We start from the raw sequence: 15153 nt of genomic DNA, 5'->3' as shown, positions 1-15153 counted from the left end.
CTCGGGCTTTCGGAGGTTCTTTCTTCTTTTCAATTTCCTGTGCCCTTAGCCCCGAGTCATCCGCTCTGTTGGATGTTGGCGAAGCTCAAGAGTGACGGCTGTGAACTTAAGTTCCGAGAGAAAGATGATAACAAATACAGACACGTCTTCTGTTGCCGTAGTTCTCTGTCCTCCGTAACGTGACGTCTTAATATCCTGAGGGCGCGCCTTTAAAGATGACGCCTAAAAAAATGCCTGGCGTGGTCCTTCTTTGTGCCGGCTCGCCCCTAGTACGTTAGAAGTGATGGAAACAAAAGGGAGAGGAGAGAGGGAGGGATGGAGAGTGGGAGGGAGAGATGAACATCATAAGAGGTAGAGAGGGAGTGACAGACTGGAGCTGGGGATTGAGACGGAGAACGAGAGCTGGACACAGATACAGAAAGAGGAGAAACAAACGGACGCCATGCAGGAGAAAAAAGCAGAAAAAGAGACAGAAATAGATAAAGAGAGAGAGAGAGAGAGAGAGAGAGAGAGAGAGAGAGAGAGAGAGAGAGAGAGAGAGAGAGAGAGAATGTGGTGGGACTCTCTACCCGATGGGCCGGTCGGCCAGTTTGTACTTCCTGGATCCAATCTATTATTCATATGCTGGATACAGAGAAGGACACACAACGCTGCTGTCCTCGATATCATCACCAGTGTGTGTATGTAGGGATGTAGTGAAGGATCCTCCATCTATTATGTCTATCATTCATTCAGAGCCCAGGGCGGAGCAATAAACATAAAAGGGCGGGGTCACCAAAATCCCCATGCAGAACGTTAGGGATCACAAGTGTAACGCAAGATTAACTCTACGTTTGTGAGGAGAACTTTCTACTAAAGTAAAGCGTCCAGGTTACTGATAGACGCTCAGAGCCACTGATGGAGGGAGGTCGGGGTGGTGCATGGCTCAAACAAACACAGGACTTTCACCCAGGAGAACGCTGTTTGTGTCCTGTGTGACAGTCACCAAGTCAGTGTTGACTTGCTTTAACGTTTTTTTGTTACGTATCTTTCGTACTTTACTAAACTAAAATACTGTAAAGCAGAGAAAAAGCACTGTACTGCTTACACAATGAGAGGGAGAAGGGGGGGCTTCCTCTCCTACCCCCCCCCCCCCACACACACACACACACACACACACACACACACACACACACACACACACACACACACACACACACACACACACACACACACACACACACACACACACGCATATATGCAACGAGCATTTGTTTGGACGGACAGTAGAGGACGGGGTCGTTGTCCTTTGTCCACCCAGACAACCCTCCTGTCATCAAAGCTGCCACCCGTCTATGTCGGTGTAAGTGATGAGCTGACGCCGTCACGCCTGTCAGGGAGGTCAAGGTGTTGGTGTTTATGTGCGGGAGGAGCATTTGCTCAGTCTGTCCATCCATCATCCCTTCAGAGACAAAAGGACTAAAAAACACACGGGGGGGGGGGGGGGGGGGGGGGGGGGGTTTATGAATGATGTATGAAGCTCAGACTCAGCGTGATGATGAGTGTGTGTGTGTTTTTAGCATGTGTGGCTCCGAGGCCACCGACTCTACACACTCCGTGACGTTCTCCTTCTGAAATCCCAGCGAGACGCGAAGGACGCTCACTCAAAGTCAGCCGGACTGTGAGACTCTCGTCTGCGTGTCCGGGGGTTATTTATGCCGTCTGGTTAAAAACACAGACGACAAGGTGGACACATTCTTCATGTCGTGGTATCACATTTAGCTCATGATGTCACCGTCCGAGCATCTGTAGCAACAGCATGTGATTGGCTAAAGGCCAGGCTGAGCTGCAAGAGAAAATGACACCGGCTCCATAGAAATATGTTGCTCCGGTTGATAGGTGGACCGCGGGCCAGGATCAGATCTCTGCTTATATTTATCAACTCTAAACCCCTGACTTCACTGACTGACACCTCCTCGACTCACACGCTAGAAAAGTTGACATTTGCAGTGTGTAGTTTTAGACAACAGCGACATTTGAAATGTAGAAAACCATGCATAGAATGGCATGATGTATTTACCAACACACCGCTTATACAGTAAGCGACCACTTAGTATTCATGCAAATGTTAATCATGGTCTTTCCACTCAGATCTTACTGTATCAGCCTAAACAACATTGCCTAATAGTGTTGTGTGTTGCATCGCCAGAATAAATTTGTGCAAACCACAGAAACGTTGAATGTGACGTCACCATCGGTTTTGTTACCATATATGGACTATTTGACTCTAAATGGATCATAATGTACTAAATGAACATCATGCTGTATTGAAGAAGACTTGAAACTAGAGATTGAGACCATAAACTCATGTTTACAATGTTTACTGAGGTAATAAATCAAGAGAGAAGTAGAGTCATTTTCTCATAGACTTCTATACAACCAGAGGAGTCGCCCCCTGATGGACACTAGAGAGAATGCAGCTTTAACACATGAAGCATTGGCTTCACTGGGTTGAATTAAAGCAACAAAACTACTTGTTTAAGGTTATAAAACAACATCATGGTTGTTTGTGTTAAAATAATAATGTAACGACACAATGTAACAACGTGAATGAGCAACTTAACGTAAAAAAATAATGTAACAAAGTAACTAGCATAAATAAATAACCACCCATAGTGGACTTTCTTACATAATGTTACTCAACAGGCGTAAAGTCAATGTTGACTTTTGACTTACACGGGACACAAACAGCTGTCTCCAGGGAGGAGTCCTTCACTAGATAGTTTAAATGATTCATTTACAAAATGAAACATTCAAGCAATGACGAGTCTTTTAAACAGTGAGGTTTTAGTAAAGACGTGAAGTAGTGAGCATACGGCTGGATAAATGACACTTGAACTATCCTGCACTGTGTGACAGATGTTTTGCTGTTAAACTCGGCCCCCATTTACTTCAAGTCATCAAGACTTTTGTCCGTTTTTGATTCTTTGTTCAGCATGGAGGCATGAGAGAAAAACAAAGTTCTCTTCAAGAATTCAAGGTAATGAATTGAAAAGGTATTCCTTTCCTTTGTTAACTCATGTCCCCTGTTGTTTAGGGGAAGATGTCGATGTCTACTGATTTCCTACTCTGAGACATTCGATCCATCCCAAGAGCCCAACCCGACTGTAGACTAGTGAACGTGGTCCACTGGAGTCACAGTGAAAACGAGGTGTGAAGAAATAAAGCTAGTTTGGGATCGCTCCTTCCTAAAAGCCCTTCTGCCGCTCCGTCTCCCTCTCCTGCTTCCTGCCGACGTCGGCGTTTCCAGCAGGCGGAGAAGGTGAAATGGTACTTCGAGGTCTGATTAGGGCGCTCCATCAATAACCATTACACTAGATGGCCAACGTAAATGGACTACCTGGCACACTGGAGACCTACTTCAGATTCTCTATTTGGCCTCCAATCAATTGTTATCTCCCCACCTCTGTCCCCACCCTCACCTCTGTCTTCCTTATGCTGACCTCATTACTTTAAAAGCAGCTCGCTGTTAATGCAGTATGACGGCACGTCAAAAGCTCACATACACACTCAAATTCAAGGCCTTCTTAATGACTGTCAACGTCTCGTTTCTTGTGATTACTGTGAATCAAGGACATTGTTACGCTCTGCCCTTAGGCGTCATTTCTTTTAAAGGGGACACATCACGCTCACGCTCAGGTTCATACTTGTATTTTGGCTTTCTACTAGAACATGTTTACATGCTTTAATGTTCAATAAATAATTTTTCTCATCCCGTCTGTCTGAACACACCTGTATTCACCCTCAGACTGAAACGCTCCGTTTTAGCGCCTGTCTCTTTAAGAGCCCGTTCCAGTCAAAAAGCCCAGGCCGCTTGGAGAAAAATACGGCGCACCGTTGCAAAGGAAGTTTTGAAGCCATGGGCAGTTTATTCTAATGAGCCTGTGTGTGACATAGGAAGGGGAGCCACATCCGATTGGCTCGTTAGAATCCCATGTTTTCTAATGGAGGCAGCCCACGAACACACTGACTGGTTTGTCTTGCTGGTTGGTAGACGCTCCAGAAACCTAAATGTGTGCACAAGTTCTGAAGAAGTGAGCTTTTCCACGATAAGTCCCCGTTAAAGAAATACCGCTCTGACGAAGCAAACCTCCAACGTCCTGAGGCACACTGACGAAGACGATGCTGTACTCTGATTAACAGGACTTTAGTACTTTTAAGGACAGTCATTTCAGAAAACGTCCACAAATTCTGCAGAAGCGAGGCACATGGGAACCCTGTTCAAACGAGTGAATAAGCAAACTTCTGACTTTCATGCGCCACAGCGTGACGAACCTCCTGGTTCATTTCTTACACTGAAGAGTTTCATCAAAGCTCATCGAAGGACCTCCGTTTCGATCTGTTTCTCTGTCTATTTTGGACTCCTCCGCTGTGTCCTACAAGTGCGTGTGTGGAGGAATATTTTGGGGCTCGGGGGGAGTCGGGATGTCTAGAGGGGCAGCAGAGTACCGACATCTACACCTCTGCCATCCGCTGGACATCGGAATCCAACTGTTGGAACATCTCAGTGACATGCCGGGGACGATCCTGAGACCGGCGTCGTGTGTGGAGGGATCGCGTGTCGGGGTGACACAACATAGAGACTCGTACTTATTATAGTGTCCCATCTGCCCGGCAACAAGTGGGCCGGCCTATTGGGCGGCTTTGAGGGGTTAAGGTAAACACTGGGGTATTCACTGGGGTGTTGGGGGGGGGGGGGGGGGGGGGGGGGGGTGTTGCCGTTCATGGCACTGAGACAAACAAGTGAGTCCTTGACCTGCAACTATTTTTATAACAGATTGCTGTCGAAGTTGTTTTTCAAGAACAACAATGACTCAAAGTTGCTGTTTCACATTTCTCTATGTTTTACAGATCGACATGTTTCCATTAAACATATTTACAATGCAGGGATTCACATGGAATTCAAACCAGACATTGGTATTAACTGCACAGATAAAGAAACATTCCAATGAACGAATCCTCAAACTACTGCATCTCGCTTTTTGAGTGTTTTCCTAAAAAAATCCAGCGAAGCGTCAATTTCACCGTGTTACATGAATACCGTCTTTTCAAAATAAACTTCCGTCTTCACAGGAAATGACTTGGTTAGATCTAGGAAAAGATTGTGAAATACTTAGTTTAGTATTTAGTTAGTTTTAGCCCTGTGTGTGCTTTTGCGCTCTTTGTACTTCCTCGTTCATGATGCCGTGGATAACATACGATAATACTTTCGTATGATAATACTTTTGTACGTAGGTAGAGCTATGAATGCTGGATGAGACCAGCCTGCTCCAATAGAGCGGCATGACACAGGGAAGGAAAAATGTCAGAAAAGGCAGTGAAGCAGCTGATTCCACTAACACCTGTGCTGCTTAGAACCAGCTGGGTTAGTGTGTTTTAGTAGTTAGCACCTCCACTCTTTGAAAAAGGATTACCCGCCTCAGAATGCATGTGAACAAATCATTTGTCACAAGCTATAAAACCAGAAACGTCTCAAGATGGGTGAAGGAGAAGAGCTCTCCCAGGGCCTTGAAAAACAACATTGTTGAGCAACGTAGCAATGGATGACGGGTTTCTCATCTCCTAAATGTTGCAATAAGCCCCATTTAGGTCATTATTTGGAAATCACTCCACCGCAAACAACCACAACCAGGCAAGTCGTAAAGTTAGTCAGAAGAGAAGCTCAAGAGCCACTTTAAAGAGCTCCAGTGGAATCATCCCAGGAATCAGCAGTTACCGTCATCACGGACGAAACAAGACGCAACGCACTCCACCGCCGCCGCCGTCTCCACGCACAAGGAGCCCGGAGGACTCCATCGCTGAAGAGAAGGAACGCTGAAGCTCCTCCTACTTTTAATACAAAACATAGGGAGAAGCCCGTGGAGTGTTGGGAGAAAGCGGTGTGCTCAGACGAGACGCAAATCTTTTTGGGCAGCAATACGTCAGACATGCAAAAGCATCGCTTCTCGATCCCCTTGTCAGAGTGGAAGTGTGGGGCTGTTCTGCTTCCATGACACGTCTTATCTCAGACTAGTGGAAGGAAAACATCCAAAACACACATTTATCTGTTTATTTTACTACTTTGTTTGCGTCTGTAGATTTATCCTAAATTCACCAAAAGTCACCATTAGACAATGCCTCATTTGCATATTTAAACATAACATTTCAGTAACACAAAAAGTAATAGTCTTAATGTCAGTAATCAACTGGGGAAGTTTCATGGCGATATCTATTAGTTCATTTTTTTACCCTATTCACCTGTAGTATCTTCAAAACGTCATTTTACAAAACATATCTTTAAAAGTTAGAAATACATACACCAAACCTATTATCTGAAGGGTCTGTTCATATATATTCATATACAACATTTTATTACTAAAAACATGGAGGAAATTGATTGTTTTTATGGCTGTTGGCAGTATTTTCTGATTTAAAGTGATATAAAGAGATATTAAAAATCCCCTCTGTAAAAACCTTTGACCCTAATATGTCAAAAGAAATGAAATAAGAATTTTGAATCTGCCTTTAACCAATGTTTGGATCTCCGTTCTGAAAATGTATCCACATATTTAATAATATCCTTTGCATATTCAAACATAACATCTTAATGGTGGAGATATCTATTGGTTACATTTCTTTGACCCTCACCTGTAGCAGGGATGGAGAATACACTCCATTGTAAGGAATCAACAACAGCAAAAAGCATACATGCTGATTTAAATGGTTTCACTTTGAGTCAGTTGGGTCCATAACACCTGTTGATGTTGAGGACATGGAACAACATGCATGACTTGTTAATGTTAACGCTCGCAGAAGACGTATAGATTCCCCTTGTAGTTCAGGATTTAATCAAACTAGGGTATTTCATAAAGCAATCTCATTCAATGAATCATATTTTATAGGAGTCATATATTCCTCCTCACCGCAGGACTCTTGAGGCTGGCTGGGATGAGCTGTTACCTTCCACCTCACCCTGTGAGCAGACAAAAAACAATCCTGAATGCATTATACATCACCGCATGACTCACCATCAGCTCCGCTGGGCTGATGGTGACGACGAGCGCACAACGGACGACACACTCCCACCATCCGTCTCTCTACATGCGTTCATCGTAGTAAACAAACACTGAAGACTTAAAGAGGGGAGAGCGTGATGGACTGGCGGGGGAGCCGGAGCACAAATCTGCACCGTCAGCTGCTCTGGTGAAACCGGAGGAAACACTCCATCAATTGTGAAAAAGGGCTCATTTTTGTCAACGCTGAATTACAAGCAGATCAGATCAGATGGAAGAGGAAGCAGAGTGCCACTGCTGCGTGATTCATCATCAGAGCTGGAAGCATATTCATCTTTGTCTGTTTGGCCTCAAACTTCTAGAGATCTCAGCAAATACGCAATTATGGTCAGTGGCATGACATGCATGCAGGAATGTTGGTTTTTGGTGGGAGTTCTATGGAGTTTTATGGAAGGAAAAATGACACAAAGCTGGGATTTGGTCATGTTTCAGTGTCGGTTACTTGCTCTTACGGTTACGTTTCCCTGAAACGCACTGTTAAATGTTTTAATGTGCCGTGTATGATCGCGTATGTGATGAAGTTGAAATACAGACGACTCCCGCCTAAACTCACAGCTGATGGTCGTTTACATCCGTCTCAGCTCAGGCGATCGGCTCGGTAATCTTTGTTTCTCTCTCAAAGCGTCTGACATATCAGATATATCCGATATATCTGATGTATCAGATACATTGGTGTCTGTGTAAACGTTGGCAGATGAGGAACAAGAAGTAGCAGGAGAGAAAAGTAAGAACTGGGTCTGAGGTAAAGCAGGGCCTCATTACATCGTCCACCAGAGGGCGCTGACAAGAGCATTTTACACTCACTGTCGTTGGGTAACACCTTCTATGTCTACAATGCAACATGAACATACTTATAATGCCTTATCTATATTTTCATAAAGCTTTATAACAATAAATTATAAAAATCATTTTATAATGACTAATAAGGTATCATAGTGTATTATAATACCCATAGTTATTATACATTATAATATTCTTAAAATGTATTATAATCACAGTTTGACAGCGTCAGAATGTGATGAGTCACTGACGTGGTCGTTGCTTGCGTTACGTGAAATAAAAAGGTTTTGTGTAGGACTTATGTTTAATGATATTTCTTCTTTTTATGACCACTTAGAGGTGTATAATCCCATTAAGATGAATATTTAAGAGTGCTTATAACTATAATTATACAGTGCTATGAATGGATAACAGAGTATGAGAATGTTTGTAATGCATTCATATGTCAGATCTAGTTGTGTTATGCTAATGCTACTTACAGTAATCAGCTGTGTTATTATACTTCTGTTGTCAATGTGGTCACAACTCCAGAGCGACTTCCACGAAGGACGCGGGAGATGTTTTCATGTTAATTCATCAGAATTCAGTATACTCATAACTGCACTCAATGGCTGGCCAAAGAAAGCCACACTATTAACTACCGCAAAGACAATTAAAGTTAAACTTCCCTTCCAAAGATCAGGAGACCATAGCAACTGTGGTCACCCCCCCCCCCCATATTCCAGCCTTCCTACACTGTTGCTACATGACAACTAGAGCGCAGCTCAACCAATGAAATCACAGCGTGGCTCCTTGGCCAATCGGGGGAAGGCTCCGCGAGAGGCCTCGCTTCCGGCCGCTTCCGTCTGAGGCCTTATGGGACAGAACGGTTAAACGTTTCAACACACACACACACACACACACACACACACACACACACACATCTCATGGATATTTAACACACTTGATCACTGGTAGAAGACAGCAGCGGTGGAATACATTCTTGTGGTGTATCGGATTGAACTGCAGGACACTGAGTAGGGATGAACTCGTTCTACCTTTTCTCTCCTGAGTCCTGCTTGTGTAACGATCCGATACTTCACGGTGAACTCTCATGGTGAGAGGTAACTCACAACCTCTCAGCTATAAGCAAAGATGTTCATGCACCAACATGCTTTAGGCTAGAATGCTATTAATTATGTATCAGTGTTATACAACGACTAAAAGCCAGAAGTCATGTTCTGATCCAATAGAATAAAGGATTGGGTATCAGTAAATGCACCAAAACCCTTTCAGTGAATAAGATGGGTGGGGGGGTGGTCTAGCTGCAGAGCTCCAGGCTCAGGACCACCTCCTCCGTCAGACCCTTTACGATCCCGATCTTGGAAAGCAAAGTGACGTCTAAAATTGGACCATCAGGATAAGATAGCATGCCTTCACTAGTCCAAACAAACCACGCAAACCTCCATCAAATACACCAAGGCAAACAACACAACCTCAATATGTCAACACGGTAACTCATGAAGTTAACTCGTGAAGTTAGGAACGCTATCGTGAAGAATTTAACCACTTGTTCATTGACTCAGTGTTTCACACACAGACCAAACGAGCGGTCCTACTCACTCCGGAGGGTGATCTGAGCCCGGCTGATCTGCTGCTGGTCCCGGGTGAACCGGTGAACTCTCCATGCAGCCGGCATGTCTGCGGATACCTCGGTGATGGGGCCTTGAAAGGGTCCTGGGTTTACCAAAGCCTCCAGCAGTCAGATTATAGACACAAAGATGGTGACCTCTGAACTTTCCTGGTTCTCTCTCCCTGACTTCTCCACTCGCTCCGTCCCGCTGAACACAAGGTTCCTGTTCTGTCTCTCCGTCCAAGCCTTTAACTCAGCAGCATCTGTGTTACTCAGTCTCTCTCTGCTGTTGTCCAGCTGTGTTGCAGCTTTAGTCTGCCACTTTGCCAGCCCTGGGGGGTGTGGTGGTCCACCGCCAGAGACCATGAGCTCATCAAGAAAATTAAAAGTGGGGCAGGTGGGCGTGTGGTGGGGGGGGGGTCACGATCGGATGAGTGAAAACACATGCCAGACTGATGTGGTGCACTGTGGGGGGGTGTTTACACCATGCCCCCCTCCCCCCGCCCCTACCTGACCTGCAAAAACAAACTGGTCCTGGCCCCGGGCTGTTTCTATGGGACGGGATGAAGTGTCCCTCTGTGCGTCTCCCCCTCTCTCAGGTTTCAGACCTGTCCTGTTGCCAGGCCCGTAAAGACGGAAAATAAATAAAAGACTTTCTTCACGTGTCTCTGTGGAGACGAGTCTGAAATAAGCGACACGAGAACACACCGCGGGCTCCAGGCTGCTTTAAATACTGCTGTCTCTTCAAGCATGGACATCTTCAAAGCTTTCTTTAGCCAAAAACACTAAAGTAACTGTGAGGAACCTTTGACCTACATAAGGAAACGAGACCATCAGTGAGAAGATTGTGGACGGACACGATCAACAGAGGATGAAAGACTCCTGGTAGTAACTTCCTTCAGTTTAGTTTTCAGATGTCTTTTCTTAAGGTGCCTCGTTCAACACAAGCACATCCACAGCACGGACACGGGTCACACCAGGACAGCCTGCTGGTCTCCACTCACAGACACAACCTTTAATCCTGCTCATCCTCAACTCGTCTCCTGTAAGAGAATCACATTCATACACAAATCTATTCATCCATCAGTGTCTGCCCCCGTCCTGACCGCCAGGAGAGGATTTATGGGCCAGACCACAACACAGACAGACGCCCGGCGGCCTGTGACCCCCCCCCCCCTCCTCTCCCTCGACTGATTTCCCCCCCCCTCTATTTTAGCCTTTTTAGGAGAAAAGAGAAACGCACATAAACACATGCGTGTAGGACTGGATCGGGACTCAGTTGTGGGAGCTCGCCGTTTGAAGACGCCATCTTTAACCCAAAGTCGGGGGGGGGGGGGGGGGGGGGGCAGGCAGCTGGTTTCACTGATGTGAGGCCAGCTGATCAAACCAGTGTGTGTGTGTGTATACATACTGTATACAGACAAAAAGTATGTCATGATTCTAGGAGTGCACGTGCGCACACACACACACACACACACACACACACACACACACACACACACACACACACACACACACACACACACACACACACACACACATACACACACGAGTATACACACTTTCCACATGTCAACCATCACCACATCCACTGGCTTCGCTAAGACGGAAACTATTCTGTGCTTTGTTCAATAGCTCACTCACACATTCCTTCATGCCTCAGATGAGCACACACACACACACACACACACACACACACACACACACACACACACACACACACACACCATTCTGTAGCTTCCCCAGTGGCGTTCCTTATGTATTCAAATCGGAACATTTGCATTTAGGTCGAGGGTTTGTGTGTTTTACTGTCAAAAAGCTTTTTTCTTTCTAAACACATTGTTTTCCTACGTGGCCTGACGTTGGTTTCTACATGATGACGTTGGCTACATAAATATACAAGTATCCTTATCCATAGTCAGTGTACAACCTACGGTAACTTAAATGGCGGTCCCAGTTTGGAGAAGCAGGCGGGAGTACCGGTACAGGAAGCTAAGCAATGTGCTGCTGTGGACTCCAAAACTGTGGTTCTGTCAATGGAGTCCGGTGGCTTTGAAGAGAGAGATATAACTGCTTAAGTTCCCTGTTGGAACAGGCTGTAATAATAATAATAATAATAATAATAATAATAATAATAATAATAATAATATGTAATATAGTAAAAATAATGATAATAATAGTATATTATATGATAATTCAAATATTCTAAAAAATAGTAATATTACCACTACTAGAAATTATAATTAAATTTTGTAGGTGTTTTTTTTTTAGGGTGGTTAAATTAAATGATATAATAAATGTTACCTTGCAGAACAGGGGAGTATACACACAACCCCACTTCAAGAAAACTCTTTCAGTTTTTGCCAGACGTAGCACAGCTAACGCTGACTCAGCTAGCGCTATCGTTGACGTCGTTCATTACCCGCATCGATTAGCTTACTTCGCTAACCTACGTCAATGCTTTTTTTTTGCCAACGACTCAAAAGTCGTTTCCGTTTGAGACAAAAAACCTTTAAAGAAATCTCTATAAAAAAAGAAAGGAGCTGTGGTCTAAAGTGTGGTAACTACTACTGTAAAGAACTGCAGATGAAGAGACACTCTTCTCTATGTGGAGGGAAGGAGGAGAGAACGGTGCTGTTAACCAAACACCACGTCGCTCCTCATCACTCACACTGTGCCTTCTGTCAGACAGGACAAGGAACAGGACAGAGATGTGATCTAGATCCTCTTCTCACCTCCTCACTCCTTCTTCTCTGCCTTAGTGCTCTCAGGATCAAAAAGGGGTAAAGGACCAGACCCCCGCTCAACAGAACTCGGCCCCATAAAGGTGAACGTAAACGTTAAAGGAGCTGCAGAAACAATGCTCCGTCTTTAAAGACCGTCTGCCATTACTGAACCGTTGGTCTTGTTAACCGTCCTCTCTGTCTGCGGACTGGTGACCGACGATTCACGCCTCCATCGATTATTGGAAGTGGTCCTGTGGGCTGCGAACAGCTGCCTAGATCAGGTCTCTAATAATAACTGCTACTCTGAAGCGAAAGCTCCGATAACTGCTGAATAAACGCATATGTACAAGTGCAAGCGGGAGTCAAACAGATGGGGTCTTTTTCTTTCCTTATTTCCTTACATGGGACATGCTAATGTAATCGGGTAAGGACGTTGGCATCGGGCCAGGCGGCTGGGGCGTTAAAGGGATCGTAAAAAAAAGCTTCCGCTGCATCGTTCGTGCACGACGAATGAGCGATGGGATTCCGAGGCTCTGCCATGTGGCGGGAGTGAGCGATGGCGGAGGGAGGTCGGGTCGGGTCCCACTGAGGAGCGCGACTTACAGCAGGCGCCTGCAGAGAGCAGCTGTCGGGACAGAAATACAGTAGCAGAGACAAGGGGTGAAAACGGGGAGACCTGTCGCCTTCCTCATGGCTTCTGTAAGCAGAACACACTGTGCAGAGAGGAGGGGAGGAGAGCCAGAGGCTGAGCGGGACTCACAAACACTATGTGGATGTTTCCCTACACATTCGGGTCACGCTCCATAGGAACCAGAGCAGCCATTAAAACACACAACAGGGACAGTTGTCTTTACACACTGCTCCAGAGGAGTACTACAGCATATTGCAAAAATAGATTTATTCAGACTAATGTACACATTTATTATAATGAATTATTGGGATGTCGTGGTGTTCACGATGTGTAATTGCAGATGTTTATCAGCGCCTCCAAAACAATGAAAGGACTCCACTCAATCACCATTAGACGCATTGAGAGCCGAGCGCTCGGACCACATTCTGAGACGGTCCGGGCCGCAATCGAAGGACCGCCTACTCGACCGTCGTCCTCTGCGTTTTAGAGGATGTAGAGACGCATTCTAATGTGAGCCGACATACTTAGAGCTGTCCACCTGTGAGCGGATCACTGTGGACCACGGACTGTATACGAGGAGGGGACGTAGTCATGGTGACGTCGCTCATACGTTTGTTGACTGCCATTTTGAAGACTCCAGTTCGCCATCTTGGGATACGACCATTGCCACGTTGTTGTTTTTTACCATATTTGGAATGCAGAGGACTGACGTAGAGACGCTGTATACAGCTCTGGTAGGGGCAGCGACCTGTCAATCACAGTAAGCCCCGCCCTAAAGCATACCCTGCTTTATGGTCTGTTTGACTCTAAATGGACCATGATTTACTAAATGAACATCATGTTGTATTGAAGAAGACTTGAAACTAGAGATTGAGACCATAAACTCATGTTTACAATGTTTACTGAGGGAATAAATCAAGAAAGAAGTAGAGTCATTTCCTCATAGACTTCTATACAATCAAGGATTCACAGTGCCTCACTTTCTCATTAAAAACGTATTAAAACACCATGAAAGCCTGGGAGTCGTCCTTCTCTTAATGATGGACGTACTGAAGAGCTTTTAAACGTGATGCGTCTGCTAAGTTTAGGAGAAAGAGTGAACAAACTATGGACGAATCTTGGAACTGAACAACATGATTACAACCAGCAAAGAGATTCGTCATAAAAATAAAAAAAAGGTTTTAGCATCAGAAGTGTGATTTCATTATTAAATAAATACCTAAACATGGTGTGGAAAGAGAAGAGAACCCATTACTGCATCATCACAGTTAGTTTGCTTTCATATGGTCATTTTTCATATCGTCTTTTAAATGTCTCTCTGATACTCCGCTGTGTCTCGTCCTCACACACACAAACATACCACACAGTCCTCACGCCATTAGCATAACGAGGCGCACCACTATCAGGATAATTAGTGGGGGGGGGGGGGGGGGGGGGCCTAGGGAGAGAAGAGAAGATGGTTCAATAAGGAGGAGAGGAGAGGAAACAAAAGAGGAGAAGGTTAGATAAGAGAGGAGAGAGGAGAGGGTGTGGGGTCAGGTCATACTCAGATCACATGAACACATTAAATCTCTGCCTCTTCTTAGTGTGACCGTACATGAAGTCTGCCTCGATCATGGCAGCTGAAGATTAGTCTTCACTTCGGAGTCTAAATCAGAGCGCAAGCCCTGGTTCATTTTCATCAACTGGCAGCACACGTTGTCTCTAATGGTTCTTCATTATTGAGGTGGAACACTAGCCTATAGGTTAAGGTTCATACCGCCGGTTCCTTTCAATCAGGGATCTGTGCATGTCATACCTGGACCTTTCTACCCTCTTAGAAATGAAGAAGCTCACTAGAACCACATCGGGTTCTTTGGCTTGTCCCCATGGGAGAACCCTTTGTGGGTCCTGGTAGGACCTTGAACAGTTACAAAAACTTACAAAAAGTTTATTCCTAGAACCATCTGTGAAAATGTCCACGCAGAACCACCTATGAGAAGTTCTACAGAACCCGCTCTGGAGTTTCTATCGAGAACCTTTCCACCTTCTAAGGGTGCTAACAAGAACCCACTCTGGGGGTTTGACCGAGAACCCCTTCCTACTCCAAGGGTTTCATCTAGAACCGAAGCAGGGGATTTGACTGAAAACCCTGTCCAATCCAAGTGTTCCATCTAGAACTCACCCAAGGTGTTCTACTGAGAACCCTTTCCTATTCCAAGGGTTTCATCTACAACCAAACCAGGGGATTCAACTGGGAACCCTGTCCAATCCAAGTGTTCCATCTAGAACCTACCCAGGGGGTTCTAATGAGAACCTTTTCCTATTCAATGT

At 45.1% G+C, this 15153-nt stretch overlaps 1 protein-coding gene across 5 annotated transcripts in view; it reads right to left on the bottom strand.

Annotated features, from left to right (window-relative positions):
• Positions 1-15153, bottom strand: part of enah (ENAH actin regulator) — a 111986-nt gene that overhangs the window by 41894 nt on the left and 54939 nt on the right. The gene's annotated exons all lie outside the window — the stretch shown is intronic.

This window comes from Cebidichthys violaceus, unplaced genomic scaffold (assembly GCF_023349555.1).
Source record: "Cebidichthys violaceus isolate CVI_PGR_0920_01 unplaced genomic scaffold, fCebVio1.0.p SCAF_14, whole genome shotgun sequence".
In the NCBI taxonomy this organism is placed as follows: Eukaryota; Metazoa; Chordata; class Actinopteri; order Perciformes; family Stichaeidae; genus Cebidichthys; species Cebidichthys violaceus.
The sequence above is the reverse complement of the archived record's forward strand: the minus strand, read 5'-3'. Positions and strand labels throughout refer to the sequence as shown.